The following is a 15,916-nucleotide window of genomic DNA, read 5'->3' as shown; positions in this document are numbered from 1 at the left end:
ACCGCTTGCGTCCGTGCCTATCGAATCTGATTGGGCACCGATCATGGAGTTTACCTCCGCGGATATCTTTCAGCACTCGCCCTTGGGCGACGTGCTAAACTCATTGAGGTCTCTCTCCTTGTCAGAAGGCCCTTGGGCGAACTATGTCCGGCTTGAGTGGGAAGCGGACGACAAAGAAATTCGTTCCCCACCCACCACCCACTTAATAGCCACTGTCGACGACTTAACCGACATGCTCGATTTCGGCTCCGAAGACATCGACGGTATGGACGACGATGCAGGAGAAGAATAGGAACCACCGCCCACTGGGCGCTGGACATCCACCTCATCATATGATATATATATATATATATGGTGGACACCCCCAAAGAAAGCGATGGCAATAAGGCAACGGAGGATAATCCCCTCGAGAAGCAATCTAAGCACCGCCGTCATCGGCACCGCTCTAAGCCCCGCCATAGCAAAAGCAGCGATACCGGCACAAGAGACAATAACGCTGCGGATAGTGCCGAAGACAAAGACAATCCCCTCCAGCCAGGCTTCGAGCGGGAGGATGGGCAAGCTAGCCCTAAGGAACAGGCGACAGACGGAGAATCAGAGGATGACACTTACATGTCCCTCTCCGAAGACGAGGTGAACCTCGGCGATGAAGAATTTATCGTGCCTGAGGATCCCGTCGAGCAGGAGCGCTTCAAGCGCCGGCTTATAGCCACACCAAAAAGGCTGAAGAAAAAGCAGCAGCAGCTTCAAGCTGATCAAGATCTGCTAGCGGATAGATGGACCGAGGTCCTGGCAGCCGAGGAATACGAACTCGAACGCCCAACCAAAAGTTACCCAAAGTGCAGGTTGCTACCCCAACTCGAATAGGAAGCATTAAAGCCTACACTACCAGCGTATGATGCGGCTGACCGGCCACTTCGTGGCCGAGACAAAGCGGCATATCAGCCCGAAGTCCAGCCCGCACCCCGTCGCCAGTCAAACAAAAACATCAAGGCCCGGGGCAACATGCAGGACCTGCAAGGCGTATTGGAAAACAAAGCAGGACATAAAAGATCGATCTACGGATCACGGGGGCGCGCCACAACGCGTGACGACGACCGTCATGCCGGATATACTAAAAGAAAATCCGGCCGGGCCGAATACAGCAGACAAGACTCGTATGAATTGCGTCGTGATATAGCCCGGCACAGAGGCGCCGCACACCCCCTATGCTTCACTGATGAAGTAATGGATCATGAATTCCCAGAAGGGTTTAAACCCGTGAACACTGAATCAGATGATGGCACTACAGACCCCGCGGTATGGATAGAGGATTTCTTCCTCCACATTCACATGGCCCGTGGGGATGATCTACACACCATCAAGTATCTCCCGCTAAAGCTCAAAGGGCTGGCTCGGCACTGGCTGAATAGCTTGCCGGCAAACTCCATCGGAAGTTGGGAGAACCTGGCAGATGCATTCCTGGACAACTTCCAGGGCACTTATGTGTGACCACCGGATGCTGATGATTTAAGTCACATAACACAACAGCCCGGAGAGTCAGCCAGGAAATTCTGGACTCGGTTCCTAACTAAAAAGAACCAAATTGTCGACTGTCCGGATGCCGAAGCCCTAGCGGCCTTTAAACATAACATCCGTGACGAGTGGCTCGCCCGACATCTCGGCCAAGAGAAGCCAAAATCCATGGCAGCCCTCACGACACTCATGACCCGCTTTTGTGCGGGCAAGGATAGCTGGTTGGCCCGACGCAACAAACACATGCGCCGCAAAAATGGTGAAAAAGCCAAAGATACGGCAGTCAATGCCGGATTTAGTGGCTCTAAGTCCGGTCAGCGGAAAGGGCCATTCAAAAATGACAATTCGGGTTCGTCCAGTCTGGACCGCATACTCGATCGTCCATGCCAAATTCATGGCACCCCAGGAACACCAGCCAATCATACCAACAGAGAATGCTGGGTCTTCAAACAAGCCGGCAGGTCAGGCGCCAAAAACAAAGATAAGGGGTCTCAAAGCGATGATGGCGACGAGGAGCCCGGATCACCGATACAGGAGGGCAAAAGAAATTTCCCCCGCAAATCCAAAGGTGAACGTGGTAAACGCCACCCACACTCCCAACCCGGACCGGATGCGCACCCTCAGGGATGTCGACTTAACGGAACCAGTCGTCCCACAATACAAACTAGGGCCGATCACCTTCAACCACACGGATCGTCTGGTTAATACCAATCAGGGCAATTCAGCCGCACTAGTCCTCGGCCCAATAATTGACGGGTTCCACCTCACACGAGTCCTTATGGATGGAGGCAGTAGTCTAAACCTGCTTTACCAGGACACAGTGCGCAAGATGGGCATCGATCATTCGGTGATCAGGCCCACTAAAGCCACCTTTAGAGGTATTATTCCAGGTGTGGAGGCCCGCTGTACAGGCTCCATCGCCCTTGAGGTAGTCTTCGGATCACCAGACAATTACTGTGCCGAAGAGTTAATCTTCGACATCGTCCCCTTTCACAGTGATTATCAGGCACTGCTCGGACGAACCGCGTTCGCTCGATTCAACGCGGTGCCACATTATGCCTACCATAAGCTCAAGATGCCCGGTCCGCGCGGCGTCATCACGGTTAATGGCAAGGCCGAACTTTCCCTCGGTACCAAAGAGTATACCGCTACTTTAACAGTAGAACCAACGAGTGGCACCTTTCAATTGAACCTCGAATCGATGGCCAGGCTCCCGGACACCGCCAAAGGACTCCGAACTACTTCGCGGCAGGATAGCCCGGCTCGTCCAGAGCTCAATTAAACACTCCGGCGAAGGCCAGCACAGGCCACATAACGCGGCTCAACCGCTCTGCGGCACACAAACATTTCTTACATTTTCTTTGCAGGTTCACCTTTGCGTAGACCAGGACTGGCGATATGGAAGCAGCTCGAACGTGCAAGGGAATCCTTAGATATTCCCCGCGATGACCATCCGACTATACTCTGGATCCGCACACAGCTTCTTCCCCCCTGGTCTCAGCAGGTTCCACAGTCATATTTCTTTTTTATCACATTACCTGTACTCATACGCATCGACATACTATTCAAATACAACATGTGGATTTATATGACGCTTATCTGCTGTTATTTCTTATTGAAATTCTTTTGCCAAGTGGCATCCGTACACCGCGATATGCCTTAAATATGCCAGGGGCTTCGTTTTACCCATAATACGGCAATAAAGTCCGAACACCTTCATGGAAGTTCGGCACCCCGAACTTATAGCATTATATGCATCAGCTCCGAATCATGTCTTGGGTCAAATGTTGGGTTTGCGGCTCCCACGTTTTGTTACCTTACGTTCCACTATATCGGCTAAGGCGGCACAGGGAGAACTACTGCAATTGTGTCCCGGTTCTTCCAGACAAGCACCTCAGTAGAGAAAGCCGAAAACTGACTGTCATGATACGGCGAGAGCTGGTCAGCTGTTCGAGAGGTTGTAAAATCTTTAAGGATTTCTCCCTCATAATGCCATAACCGATGCAGCGTGCGATGGATCGGTTTTTCTTCCGATCAGGTGCTTATAGAGCCCCTCGTGCGGTCTTCCGAACACCACGGGTTGCGCCTACCTTCCTTTTCTAAAGCTCCTATGACTAAGTGAGAGTGATAAAGCCCTATAGTCCGATTGCCTGGTTCGTTGTGCTGAACACCTCCTTCGAAGGACCCAAAACTGGGATAAAGAGTGATCAAGTTTATCCCGAACACCCCCGAACTTCCTACGTGGGGGCAGAAGCCGACGACTGGCCAACTCTCAGGATTAATATATAAAACGGCTGCGCAGGAGGATAAACTTTTATATAACAGGCAATAAATAATAGAAATGACCTTGTTCAACATTACAAAGGACAACATGATTGTATTCATGGAAATATAATGTCCTTGGTGCATTGCTCCACCGCAAGGCAGGATCCTTTCAGGACACTTTCATAATATAATTCGGGCTTGCGGTGCTCCTTCCCCTCTGGCGGTCCCTCGGTCATCAGCTTTTCAGCATCCATCTTCCCCCAGTGCACCTTTGCGCGGGCGAAGGCCATTCGCGCACCCTCTATACAGACCGACCGCTTGATGACGTCAAGTCGAGGGCAGGCACTCACAAACCGCTTCATGAGCCCGAAGTAGCTGCTTGGAATCGGCTCGGCAGGCCATAGCCAGATAATCAAATCCTTCATGGCTAGTTCGGCCGCCCTATGCAGTTCGATCAGCTGTTTCAGTTGATCGGCAAAAGGCACCGGATAATTCGGTGCCAGATACTGTGACCAGAAGAGCTTATCCACAGTGTTCCTTTCTTCGGCTCGGTAGAATTGGGGGGCATCCGATATGCTGCGGGGCAGCTCCGCAAATACCCCTGGAGGAATCCGAACTCAAAATTAGAAACATGATTTTCTCCTCAAATACTTGCTTTACATGGAAAAAAGCCTTACCCGCCGCGATCTTCCTCGTCTCTTGGATCTCCTGCAGGGCGCCTTGGGTTTCCCCCCGGGCATCGCGCGCGGCATGATGAGCCCTGGTGAGTTCGGATTCTTTCTCCGTTAAACTCTGCTCCAAGGTCTCGCATTTCTTCACGGCCTCTTGAAGCTCTTGCTCAGCTTCAATAACCCTGGCCTCGTGCTTCTCATGAAGAGCCTACTCTGCGGCTGCCTTTTTCTCGGCCTCGACAACAGCCTTCTTCAGAGCCTCGACTTCGGTCATCACCCCTGGCGCAAATTATGAAACATATTTTATCATACTGGAAATTCGTTCGCACTGAACGCGAACAAGGCTTGCGCATACCTTGTTTATCTTCCAACTGCCTTTTCAACTGGCCAAGTTCTTCTTTGGCCCGCTCCAGACTTTGATTCAGTCCGGAGACCTCTGCAGTATGAGAGCCAGCAGTCTCTACAGACGCCTGCTTATAAAAGAAGAGAGATAGATGTCATCAAGTGAGTCTTCCTGCGAACATAAATTTGATCCTCTATCCGGTTCTTTCTTTCACCGGACAATGTATCAGGGGCTACTATCCATACTATGACACTCTTCGAAACCTCACAAAACATACCTCAAAGCCTCTTATAAGGCTGATACAGGCTTCATTTAGTCCACTCTTAGCAGACTGAATCTTCTCAATCACCGCACCCATAAGGGCACGGTGTTCATCGACGATGGAGGCGCTCTTCAGCGCCGCCAACAAAACATCCGGCACCTCTGGTTGGACAGAGGTTGCCGGTGGAACAGGCACACCCCCTCCAGCCGAGGGAGGCCGCCTGCTTGATTCTGGAGCCGTATTGGTCTCCGGAATTGCATCCGGCTGAGGGCCGAATTCAAGATGGCCCCCGCCGTCGACTCCATGGGAATCTTCTCCCCCATGTCGCCGGCCCCTGAAGTTTGACCTCCAGGCGCCGCCTTCATGATCTTTCCCCCCCCCCCTCCTTGGCCTGGGTCCTTCTGGGACGAAACCTCGGTGTTATTCACATATTTGGGGGAAGGGGCCTTCGGGGGCGTCCCGCTCTCCATAGCATCCGAGCTCAGAAAATCCTCTGACGAGGATTGTTCGGTGCGGGACCTCACCGGACTACAAAAAGTATGGCTCGGGTTAAAATATTATGCCATGATGAGCCTGGACGCATAAACGTGTTCGGATTTTATATACTCACGAGTTCACCAGGGGCTGGGCCCTGGGATACCACTCCGGGCTGCTGTCGGCGGCGGTAGTGGACTCCTCCGAAAGAGGAGTTTTTCCCCTTTTGGGCGACTCGGCCTCCAAGTGTATGGAGGCCGGCCTCTTCTTTCTTCCCCCCGCTGGGGATTCGTCTTCCTCCTCCTCCTCGTCCTCTTCGGAGGCAGAACAGGCGTTGGAGCCTTCGGATATTGTGTCTGAAGTGCCGCGGTGATGAAGGCCGCCCCGGGTCTTTTTGGCCTCCTTCTCGGCCTTCTTCTTCGGCGCCTTGTAAGGCGCCGGGACCAGCATCTTCGTCAGAAGTGGGCCGGCCGGTTCTTCGGGCAGCGGGACCGGGCAGTGGATCCGCCCCGCCTTCTTCGTCCAGCCCTAGGAGAGTTGTGGAAAACACTTTAAGCATTTCCCTTGGGTTATGAGGATAAAACGTATAATGACTTACCGAGCTTGCAGGGCGGGACAATTGGTACCCGCGGTCCTCGGCTGAGTCCGGCCATGATTTGCCAGACTTGAAAAACACCTTCCAGATGTCTTTGTGCGAGGAGCCAAAGAGCTCTCGCAGGGTCTGGTGCTTGGCCGGATCGAATTCCCATAAATTGCAAGTCCGGTGTTGACAAGGCAGGATCCGACGAACTAACATCACCTGGACTACATTGACAAGTTCGATATTCTTGTCTTCCATATCCTTAACGCGCGTCTGGAGCACCAACAGTTCGTCAGACGAAGACCAATTCAGGCCCTTCTTGGGCCAGGACGTAAGCCGCAGAGGGGCTCCGGATCGGAACTCAGGAGCAGCGGCCCATTCCGTGCCGCGCGGCTCAGTGATGTAAAACCACTGTTGTTGCCACTCTTTGACGGAATCATTAAAAGTACATGTTGGCCATGTGGCGTTGGGCATCTTGCTCACCATAGCGCCCCCGCACTCGGCGTGCTCGCTGCTCACTACCTTGGGCTTCACATTAAAGATCTTCAGCCATAAGCCGAAGTGTGGCGAGATGCGGAGAAAAGCCTCGCACACGACGATGACTGATGAGATGTTGAGGAAGGAATTGGGGGATAGATCGTGAAAATCGATCCCGTAATAATACATGATGCCGCAAACGAACGGGTGGAGAGGAAACCCTAGCCCGCGGACAAAATGAGGGAGGAATACAACCCTCTCTTGGGGTTCCGGAGTAGGAACGATCTGTCCCGCCGCTGGGAGACGGTGGCTGATTTTCTTGGCTAGATACCCGGCCTCCCGAAGCTTTTTGATATCCTTCTCCCGAACGGTAGAGGCCATCCACTTGCCTCCTGCTCCGAATCCAGACATTTTCGGAAGACCTTTGTGGGCAGAGAAGACGAACGCTCGGGCGCTGGAGCTCGAGCGAAGGGGAATGGATCAGGAAGAAGAAAGCATGGGTGCAAAAGGGAGTCCTTATCCCCTTATAAAGGCAGCAGGGATTCTGCGCCTCCCCACTTGCCTGGTAAACTCGCTTATTCCCCAAGTGCCATGATTGATGGCGTGGTTGGGTTACCCACACCCGCATTGATGAGAATCCCGTGATAAGGGGACACGATCTCTGCTTCGACAAGACGTGCCAAGAAAACCGCCTCGCAATATGTGCAGTAGCTGGTTGAGAAAAACGGTTCAAATAATGACCGGGCCGTGGCGTGATGTCGCGCTATGAAATTTGTCAGCAGATTAGATTTGTGGGATATTGTACTCTCTATGATGGTATGTGGAATTTGTTTTGCAGAGCCGGACACGATCCTTGTGTTCATAATCTTCTATGGAGTATTCGGAGGAGGAACCCGCCTTGCAATGCCGAAGACAATCTGCTCGCCGGACTCATCGTCATTGAAGCCTGGTTCAGGGGCTACTGAGGGAGTCCTGGACTAGGGGGTCCTCGGACAGCCGGACTATATACCTTGGCCGGACTGTTGGACTATGAAGATACAAGATTGAAGACTTCGTCCCGTGTCCGGGTGGGACTCTCCTTTGCGTGGAAGGCAAGCTTGGCAATTCGGATATGTAGATCTCCTCCCTTGTAACCAACTCTATGTAACCCTAGCCCCCTCCGGTGTCTATATAAACCAGAGGGTTTAGTCCGTAGGACAACAACAATCATAATCATAGGCTAGCTTCTAGGGTTTAGCCTCTACGATCTCGTGGTAGATCAACTCTTGTAATACTCATATCATCAAGATCAATCAAGTAGGAAGTAGGGTATTACCTCCATCGAGAGGGCCTGAACCTGGGTAAACATTGTGTCCCCCGCTTCCTGTTACCATCCGCCTTAGACGCACAGTTCAGGACCCCCTACCCGAGATCCGCCGGTTTTGACACCGACAATGGGCTGCTTGCACGTATCTTTGAAATTCTAGATAAACCGGGCCTTTAGCTCTGCCCATGACCCGATGGAGTTAGCCGGTAGCCCCTTCAACCAGGTACAACCGTCCCTTCCAGCATCATGGTGAAATACTTAGTGTATGCAGCCTCACTAACATCCAGCATCTCCATAGCCATCTCATAACTCTCCACCCAAGCCTCAGGGGGCTGATCTGCTGTGTAATTAGGCACCTTACGAGGGCCTTTGAAGTCCTTGGGCAGACGTTCGTTTCGCAGAGCCGCCATTAAACACGGCATACCCAAAGCTCTAGAAGTTACACCTGCCTCAACTGAAGTCGTCGGGTAAAACGGCGTGTGCTGATGAGCCGCCAGTTGAGCCGCCAGCTCAGCCTCTCGACGCGCTCTGCCCTGGTCCACCAAATCTTGTGCATTGGCACCATTGCGCACCGGGTCATGTCCATGAGGTTGGTTACGGCGCGGATCAGTACTCGAGACGGCTGGCGAGTCAATGTGCCTACTATGGCTCCGGCTTGGACGAGGGGTTGAATGAATCCGGTCACGACTATAAGAATAAGCCTGCTGCTGTACGGAAGCTGTTTGAAGAAGCTCTCTAGCCCTTCGGGTTTCAACCGCCGTTGGGGTCTCGCCCTCAACTGGCAGAGCCGCCAATCGCATAGCTACAGCAATCATATTGTCTAAAGGGGTGGAGTAATGACCCGGCGGCGTCACCATGTGCTGAGGCGGGGTGTTGTTCATATGCGGAGAACCTGTCACGCGTGGCTGACCCGGCGTTCCACCCCCTCGTGCTTCGGCCGTCTGATTTATCACCGGCGGGTTACTGGCCCCTGCTCCAGGTGTGTTGAAGAGGTTCCTCGACTCATAAACCAAAGGCAGACAACTCATGTGCTTTCTCCTCAAGACCTCGTTGGCAGCGTTCTGATCCACCAAGAGCCGGTATGAATCCGCTTGAATCCGTTGTGCTTGTGCCTTTAAAACGGCCCGCTCTGCATTCATCCTAGCGTTCTCCGCCGCCAAATCTTCCTTGGCCTATGCTATCTCATCACGCAGCTTAGCCGCATCCGCCTTATGTTGTTCCTGGTTGTCCGGGGTTACCTCTACTCCCATCAGAGTTGCCAGATCATCCAATAGATCTGTTAAAACTTGAGCCGGCGGGCGTATTGACCCGCCAACACCCGCGGCCGTTATTGCCGCTGCACTGGAAGTCATGGCTGTGGCGGCTGTCGAGCCGAGAACCGGCTGGGTGCCAGCCATGAAGATAGCCACCCTGTTCGGCGGCTTATGGGGTTCCAGAATACTGTCGCCATCAGAACAGCCCCCAAGCCGTCCATCTTGTAGTTGATACATTGTGTTTGTCTCGCCCGTGGACGACTCACCATCAGAGTAGATGGCCGTCTCACCGCCAGACACAGAACCTTCCAATTCAGCCCCGTGGATACATCCAACAAAGGCACGCTTCACGGCGGGTTGAACCTGGGCGGGTCGTGCACGCTGAGCCGTCTCGATGATGTCGGTGCAGATGTCCGGCTCAGGGCCCGGCGTCGATCTTGCCGATGAAGACATGGATTCCATCGAAGGGGACCCCGTACCCGTACTCAATTGAGCCGGCCTCAGGGCCCCAGCCTGCATCGTTGATGTAGAGCTTGCCGGGACGACTCTTGGTCATCCGGCCCACAGCGTATCCCTTGATCCCTTCGAAGCTGCCCTTCAAGAACTCAAAACCACCGTGCGCAGGCCCGACGGTGGGCGCCAACTATCGTGGAACTGTCACGGCAGATATCCTAGTGAAAGGACTTAGTTGTGGATCCATGGCGACGAGGTTAGCTTAAAGGGGTTAAACGGGACAAAGGACACGAGGAGTTTATACTGGTTCGGCCCCTTGCGGTGAAGGTAAAAGCCTAATCCAGTTTGAGGTGGTATTGCTAGGGTTTCGATTACCAGGGAGCGAATACGCTTTGCCTGGCTTTCGATCTGTTGTTTCTTTCCCTAAGCCGCTGTCGGGTCGTCCCCTTATATACATGGGTTGACGCCCTGCGGCCTACAGAGTCCCGGGCGGCTCATACAAATGTGTCCGGCTCGGTGACTTATCTTACATGCCTTACAATACAAGTCACATATACATGGCGGTTTACACTTACGGGCCTTAAGCCGTCTTCGAGTTTGGGCCCTTTAATAAGCTTGTCTTATGAACCGCCATCTTCAATATACTCTTGGGCTTCATTTAGATGAGCCGCCGTTGGGATAACCCGGCCCCTCCTGGGCGGGTCATATCCGATAGTCATATCCCCAACAGGATACATATTGAAAGTGGGAGCAATTAGCTAAAGTATCTCCGTGCAGAGCATTGTAGACATAGAAATTTGCAAAATACATACGGATCTGAATTTTGCAGACCCGTTGGCTAAACTTCTCTCACAAGCAAAACATGATCACACCTTATTACTCTTTGGGTGTTAATCACATGGCAATGTGAACTAGACTACTGACTCTAGTAAACCCTTTGAGTGTTGGTCACATGGCGATGTGAACTATTGGTGTTAAATCACATGGCGATATGAACTAGATTATTGACTCTAGTGCAAGTGGGATACTGAAGGAAATATGCCCTAGAGGCAATAATAAAGTTATTATTTATTTCCTTATTTCATGATAAATGTTTATTATTCATGCTAGAATTGTATTAACTGGAAACTTAGTACATGTGTGAATACATAGACAAACAGAGTGTCCCTAGTATGCCTCTACTTGACTAGCTCATTAATCAAAGATGGTTAAGTTTCCTGGCCATAGACATGTGTTGTCATTTGATGAACGGGATCACATCATTAGAGAATGATGTGATGGACAAGACCCATCCGTTAGCTTAGCATAATGATCGTTTAGTTTTATTGCTATTGCTTTCTTCATGACTTATACATGTTCCTATGACTATGAGATTATGCAACTCCCGAATACCAGAGGAACACTTAGTGTGCTATCAAACGTCACAACGTAACTGGGTGATTATAAAGATGCTCTACAGGTGTCTCCGATGGTGTTTGTTGAGTTGGCATAGAACGAGATTAGGATTTGTCACTCTGTGTATCGGAGAGGTATCCCTGGGCCGTCTCGGTAATGCACATCACTATAAGCCTTGCAAGCAATCTGACTAATGAGTTAGTTGCGGGATGATGCATTACGGAATGAGTAAAGAGACTTGCCGATAACGAGATTGAACTAGGTATTGAGATACCGACGATTGAGTCTCAGGCAAGTAACATACCGATGACAAAGGGAACAACGTATGTTGATATGCGGTTTGACCGATAAAGATCTTCGTAGAATATGTGGGAGCCAATATGAACATCCAGGTTCCGCTATTGGTTATTGACCAGAGATGAGTCTCGGTCATGTCTACGTAGTTCTCGAACCCGTAGGGTCCGCACGCTTAACGTTCGATGACGATCGGTATTATGAGTTTATGTGTTTTGATATACCGAAGGTAGTTCGGAGTCCCGGATGTGATCACGGACATGACGAGGAGTCTCAGAATGGTCGAGACATAAAGAATGATATATTGGACGATGTTATTCGGACACCGGATGAGTTCCGGGGGTCATCGGATAAGTATCGGAGTGTCGAGGGGTTATCGAAAACCCCAGGGGAACTAATGGGCCTCTATGGGCCTTAGTGGAGAGAGAGGAGGGGAGCCAGGGCAGGCCGCCCCCCCCCCCTTGGAGTCCGAATAGGACAAGGGAAGGGGGGCGGCGCCCCCCTTTCCTTCTCCCTCTCCTTCCTTCCCCCTCTCTTCCCTTGTTGGAAACCTACTAGGAATAGGATTCCTAGTAGGAATCCTACTTGGGGCGCGCCCCAGGAGGGCCGGCCAGCCTCCCCCTTGCTCCTTTATATACGAGGGCAGGGGGCACCCTAGAACACACAAGTTGACAGTTGTCTTAGCCGTGTGCGGTGCCCCCTTCCACAGAATTCCACCTCGGTCATATCATTGTAGTGCTTAGGCGAAGCCCTGCATCGGTAACTTCATCAACACCGTCACCATGCCGTCGTGCTGACGGAACTCTCCCTCAGCCTCAGCTGGATCAAGATTTCGAGGGACGTCACCGAGCTGAACGTGTGCAGATCGCGGAGGTGCCGTGTGTTCGGTACTTGATCGGTTGGATCGCAAAGACGTTCGACTACATCAACCGTGTTACTTAACGCTTCCGCTTTCGGTCTACGAGGGTACGTGGACACACTCTCCCGCTCGTTGCTATGCATCACATAGATAGATCTTGCGTGATCGTAGGTAAAAAATTTGAAATACTGCGTTCCCCAACATGTACCAGACCTGATGTGTGCCTAGCTATAAGTTTAGCAGGGAGGTACCAAAGTAATCCAGGAGTGGATCACTGGACAGCGGTCAAGAACATCCAGAAATACCTGAAAAGGACTAAGGATATGTTTCTCATTTATGGAGGTGTCAAAGAGCTCGTCGTAAATGGCTGCGTCGATGCCAGCTTTGACACTAATCCGGATGACTCTAAGTCACAAACCGGATACGTATTTATATTGAATGGTGGAGCTGTCAGTTGGTGCAGTTCCAAGCAGAGCATCGTGGCGGGATCTACATATGAAGCAGAGTACATAGCTGCTTCGGAAGCAGCAAATGAAGGAGTCTGGATGAACGAGTTCATATCCGATCTAGGTGTAATACCTAGTGCATCGGGTCCAATGAAAATCTTTTGTGACAATACTGGAGCAATAGCCTTAGCGAAGGAATCCAGATTTCACAAGAGAACCAAACACATCAAGAGACGCTTCAACTCCGAGAGGCTTGCACCAGTCAAGGAGGGAGACATAGAGATTTGCAAAATATATACAGATCTGAATGTTGCAGACCCATTGACTAAGTCTCTTCCACAAGCAAAACATCATCAGCACCAAGACTCCATGGGTGTTAGAATCATTACAATGTAATCTAGATTATTGACTCTAGTGCAAGTGGGAGACTGGAGGAAATATGCCCTAGAGGCAATAATAAAGTTGTTATTTATATTTCCTTATATCATGATAAATGTTTATTATTCATGCTAGAATTGTATTAACCAGAAACTTGATACGTGTGAATACATAGACAAAACAGAGTGTCCCTAGTATGCCTCTACCTAACTAGCTCATTAACCAAAGATGGTTAAGTTTCCTAACCATAGACATGTGTTGTCATTTGATGAACGGGATCACATCATTAGAGAATGATGTGATGAACAAGACCCATCCGTTAGCTTAGTATACTGATCGTTAAGTTTTATTGCTATTGCTTTCTTCATGACTTATACATATTCCTCTGACTATGAGATTATGCAACTCCCGAATACCGGAGGAACACCTTGTGTGCTATCAAATCTTACAACGTAACTAGGTGATTATAAAGATGCTCTACAGGTGTCTCCGAAGGTGTTTGTTGGGTTGGCATAGATCAAGATTAGGATTTGTCACTTCGAGTATCTGAGAGGTATCTCTGGGCCCTCTTGGTAATGCACATCACTATAAGCCTTGCAAGCAATGTGACTAATGAGTTAGTTACAGGATGATGCATTACGGAACGAGTAAAGAGACTTGCCGGTAACAAGATTGAACTAGGTATAAAGATACCGACGATCAAATCTCGGGCAAGTAACATACCGATGACAAAGGGAATGTCGTATGTTGTTTTTGCGGTTTGACCGATAAAGATCTTCGTAGAATATGTAGGAACCAATGTGAGCATCCAGGTTCCATTGTTGGTTATTGATCAGAGATGTGTCTCGGTCATGTCTACATAGTTCTCGAACCCGTAGGGTCCGCACGCTTAACGTTCGATGATGATTTGTATTATGAGTTATGTGTTTTGGTGATAGAAGATTGTTCGGAGTCCTGGATGAGATCACAGACATGACAAGGAGTCTCGAAATGGTCGATAGATAAAGATTGATATATTGGACGATAGTATTTGGACACCGGAATGGTTTCGGGATGTTTCGGATATTTATGGGAGTACCAAGGGGTTACCAGAACCCCCCAGGGAAGTAATGGGCCAACATGGGCCATAGGGGAGAGAGAGGGGAGCCCACAAGGGGTGGCGCCCCCCCTGGGCTGTCCGAATTGGACAAGGGGAAGGGGGCGCGGCCCCACTTTCTTTTCCCCCTCTCCCTCTCCTTCCCTCCTTTCCCCTCCATGAGAAGGAAAAAAGGGGGGCGAATCCTACTAGGATTGGAGTCCTAGTAGGACTCCCTCTCCTTGGCGCGCCCCTGGTGGCTGGCCTCCTCCTGTCCCTCCTTTATATACGTGGGCAGGGCACCCCTTGGAGACACACCAATTGTTCCAAGCCGTGTGCGGCGTCTCTCTCCACGGTTTACTCCTCCAGTCATATTCACGTAGTGCTTAGGCGAAGCCCTGCACGGATCACATCACCATCACCGTCACCACGTCGTCGTGCTGATGAAACTCTCCCTCGACCCTCTGCTGGATCAAGAGTTCGAGGGACGTCATCGAGCTGAACGTGTGCTGAACTCGGAGGTGTCGTACGTTCGGTACTTGATCGGTTAGATCGCGAAGACGTTTGACTACATCAACCGCATTAAAGTAACGCTTCCGCTTTCGGTCTACGATGGTACGTGGACACACTCTCCCCCTCTCGTTGCTATGCATCTCCTAGATAGATCTTGCGTGAGTGTAGGAAATTTTTTGAAATTGCATGCTACGTTCCCCAACACTTTGAGTCTTACTCAACTTCACACCTTACAATACAGGCAAAAACTCTTTCTTTGACTGATCCATTTTGAACTTCCTTCAAAATCTTGTCAAGGGATGTACTCATTGAAAAATCTTATCAAGCGTCTTGATCTATCTTTATAGATCTTGATGCCTAATATATAAGCAGCTTCACCGAGGTCTTTCATTGAAAAACTCTTATTCAAGTATCCTTTTATGCTATCCAGAAATTATATATCATTTCTAATAAACAATATGCCATTCACATATAATATTAAAAATGCTACAGAGCTCCCACTCACTTTCTTGTAAATACAGGCTTCTCCAAAAGTCTGTATAAAACCATATGCTTTGATCACCTCATCAAAGCATATATTCCAATTCCAAGGTGCTTGCACCAGTCCATAAATGAATCACTGGAACTTGCACAATTTGTTAGCACCTTTAGGATCGACAAAACCTTCTGGTTGCATCATATATAACTCTCTTTAAGAAATCCATTAATGAATGCAGTTTTGACGTCAATTTGCCAGATTTCATAATCATAAAATGCGGCAATTGCTAACATGATTCAAACAGACTTAAGCATCGCTACGGGTGAGAAAGTCTCATCATAGTCAACTCCTTGAACTTGTCGAAAACCTTTCGCAACAAGTCGAGCTTTGTAGACAGTAACATCACCATCAGCGTCAGTCTTCTTCTTGAAGATCCATTTATTCTCTATGGCTCTCCGATCATTGGGCAAGTCAACCAAAGTCCATACTTTGTTCTCATACATGGATCTTATCTCAGATTTCATGGCCTCAAGCCATTTGTCGAAATCTGGGCTCATCATAGCTTCTTCATAATTCGTAGGTTCGTTATGGTCTAGTAACATGACTTCCAGAATAGGATTACCATACCACTCTGGTGCGGAACGTGCTCCGGTTGACCTACGAGGTTCGGTAGTAACTTGATCTGAAGTTTCATGATCATTATCATTAGCTTACTCTCTAGTTGGTGTAGGCATCACGGGAACGGATTTCACTGATGTGATATTTTCCAATTCGAGAGAAGGTACAATTACCTCATCAAGTTCTACTTTCCTCCCACTCACTTCTTTCGAGAGAAAATTCCTTCTCTAAGAAGGATCCATTTTTAGCAACAAAGATCTT

This window comes from Aegilops tauschii, chromosome 5 (genome assembly GCF_002575655.3).
Source record: "Aegilops tauschii subsp. strangulata cultivar AL8/78 chromosome 5, Aet v6.0, whole genome shotgun sequence".
Classification (NCBI taxonomy): Eukaryota; Viridiplantae; Streptophyta; class Magnoliopsida; order Poales; family Poaceae; genus Aegilops; species Aegilops tauschii.
Note: the sequence above shows the minus strand (reverse complement) of the source record.